Genomic DNA, 3,096 nt, shown 5'->3' with positions numbered 1-3,096 from the left:
ATGCCCAGCTAATTTTTATATTTTTAGTAGAGACAGGGTTTCACCATGTTGGTCAGGCTGGTCTTGAACTCCTGGCCTCAAACGATCCACTCACCTCAACCTTCCAAAGTGCGGTGATTACAGGCATGAGCCACAGCCCCTGGCCAGCGTAGGTACTATTATTGTCCTGCTTTACAGATAAGGAAGCTGAGGCTTAGAATTTTTATACCCTAACCATCCTATTTAAATTACCAGCCCTTACCCATGGCCAACACTCCTTTCTCTGCCTTATTTTAGCCATAGCATTTTTTAATTTTTTTCCTAAGATGGAGTCTCACTCTGTCCCCCAGGGTGATCTCGGCTCACTGCAAGCTCCGCCTCCCAGGTTCATACCATTCTCCTGCCTCAGCCTCCCGCGTAGCTGGGGCTACAGGCACCCACCACCACGGCAGGCTAATTTTTTTGTATTTTTAGTAGAGATGGAGTTTCACCGAGTTAGCCAGGATGGTCTTGACCTCCTGACCTCATGATCCGCCCGCCTCGGCCTCCCAAAGTGCTGGGATTACAGGTGTGAGCCACCACGCCTGGCCAACCATAGCATTTATTACCACCTAAGATGTTACATATTTTACTTTTTGGTTTGCCCTCTCCCTCTGTGAGACTATAAGCTCCATTAGGGAATAGATTTTTATCTTTTTATTCCTGTTGTTATTGCTCATTTGCTGTGTCCCCAAGACCTAGAATTGTGCCTGGGTCATGATAGGTACTCAGTGTTGGTTGAATGAAAAAAGTGAGTGAATGAATTCTTGGTAAGAGTAAACTGGTATAGATTCTAAGGAAGTCAGTTTGGCAATAGTAATACTTAACATGCGCTAACCTTTGGACCCTGCAACACCAGAACTAGGAATTTATCCTATAGATGATGTATTCGTGCGTCTGCCTAAAACCATGGGTATCAGGCATGGTAGCTCATGCCTATAATCCCAGCACTTCGGGAAGCCGAGGCAGGAGGATCACTTGAACTCAGGAGCTCAACACCAGCCTGGGCAACACAGTGAGAGTCCATCTCTACCAAGTATATAAATAACCAGACATAGTGGCACCTGTCTGTGGTTCAAGTTACTTGAGGGGCTGAGGTGAAAGGATTGCTTGAGCCCCAGGAGTTGGAGGCTGCAGTGAGCCATGATCATGCCATTGCAGTCCAGCCTGGGTGATACAGCAAGACCCTGTCTCAAAAAAAAAAAAAAAAAAAAAGACTAGAAACGAGATATTCATCAGATAACTCATTAAACAAGGTGTGATAGGTCCTTCCAGTGGGCTTCTATGTAGAAGTGGAAAAGAAGGCAGTAAATCTGCATGTGCTGATACACAATAACCTAAGAGAGATTAAGTAAAAAACAGCAGAGTGTAAAATGGTGTATCACTTCCTTTCATTTGTATGAAAAGAAAAAGTATGATACATTTTCAGATATACTTGTTTATGCCTAGACTCTTTCTAGAAAGAAAGCTAAGAAATAGTTGCCTCTGAGGAAGGGACAGAAGTTTTAGGTTGGGATGGAGAATATACTTTTACTGAGGTATAATTCACTCATTTAAAGTGTATAATTCACTTTATATGAGTGAATTACTTTTGGTATATTTTATTACTTTTAAAGATTATGGTTTAAATATATATAACATAAAATTGGTGATTTTAACCCTTCCCGTTCCCTCCCTTCCCCCCCCCCCTTTTTTAAGAGACAGGGTGTCACTCTATTGCCTAGGCTGGAGTACAGAGGCAGATCATAGCTCACTGTAACCTTGAATTCCTGGACTTAGGCAGTCCTCTTACCTCAGCCTCCCAAGTAGCTGGGACTACAGGCATGCGCTACCACACCTGGCTAATTAAAAAAAAATTTTTTTGTAGAGATAGGGTGTTACTATTCCCAGGCTGGTCTCAGATTCCATAATCTCAAGTAACTCAAGTGATTCTGCCACCCTGGCCTCCCAAAGTGATGGAATTACAGACGTGAGCCATCACATCTGGCCTATCCCTTTTTAAGTATATAATTCATTGGCATTAATTACATTCATGATGTTGTATATCCATTGCCACTATTTCCCAAATGTTTTCATCCCCCAAACAGAAACTTTAACTACCATAGTGTAGTCTTTTATGGTATTTGATTTTTTAAAAATAGTGCATATCGTTATGCACATGTACCCTAGAACTTAAAGTATAATAAAAAAAAAAGATACATTTATATCTGTGAAGTAGCAAAAAAAAATAAAAATAAAAATAAAAATAAAAATAGTGCATATGTATTACATTTTTTATTTTTAAAACTAATTTTAGGCCAGGTGAGATGGCACACACTTATAATCCCAACACTTTGGGAGGCCGACGCAGGAGGATAACTTGATCCCAGGAGTTCAAGACCAGCCTAGGCAACATAGCGAGACCTCGTTGTTACGAAAAACATTTTTATATTATCCAGACTTGGTGGCACATGCCTGTAGTCCCAGCTACTCGGGAGGCTGGTGAGGGGATTGCTTGAGCCCAGGAGTTTGAGGCTGCAGTGAGCTGTGATTGTACCACTGTACTCCAGCCTAGGCAATAGAGCAAGACCCTGTTTCAAAAATATAAAGGAAAATAAAATATTTTAAAATTAAAATGAATTTTAAAAAGAAAGTATAACAAGTTTAGAAAACTTAGTAACTTGCCTAAGATCGCACAGCTCATACTCCATAGTAGCAACCACCAGTTTTATTATAAAGTAATAAAAATTCTTACAAAGAATGAAGTTTTAGCCATCTTTGTGGGTGTTATAAGGGACTTTGGGTATCATCTAACCCCTTCATTTTACAACTGAGGTAACAGATTCATTGAGGTGAGATGGCTACCCCAAGTCAGGAATCCCATCAGTAGCAGGCTTCCTAATCCAAGGGACAGGATTTAGAGTAGGTCACAGAAGAGGTCTTTTGCTCTTTGACGAAACAAGTAGGGTTTGAATCTCTCCTGCCCCAAAATGAAATTTAGGAATCTCGGCCGGGCGCGGTGGCTCAAGCCTGTAATCCCAGCACTTTGGGAGGCCGAGACGGGCGGATCACGAGGTCAGGAGATCGAGACCATCCTGG

The 3,096-nt window shown here is 41.6% G+C and overlaps 1 long non-coding RNA gene across 2 annotated transcripts in view; it reads left to right on the top strand.

The window, feature by feature from the left end:
• Positions 1 to 3,096, top strand: part of LOC105500435 — a 66,471-nt gene that overhangs the window by 22,846 nt on the left and 40,529 nt on the right. The window lies entirely within an intron of this gene.

Source organism: Colobus angolensis, unplaced genomic scaffold, assembly GCF_000951035.1.
Source record: "Colobus angolensis palliatus isolate OR3802 unplaced genomic scaffold, Cang.pa_1.0 Scaffold663, whole genome shotgun sequence".
Lineage (NCBI taxonomy): Eukaryota > Metazoa > Chordata > Mammalia > Primates > Cercopithecidae > Colobus > Colobus angolensis.
Note: the sequence above shows the minus strand (reverse complement) of the source record. Positions and strands in the feature narration are given on the sequence as shown.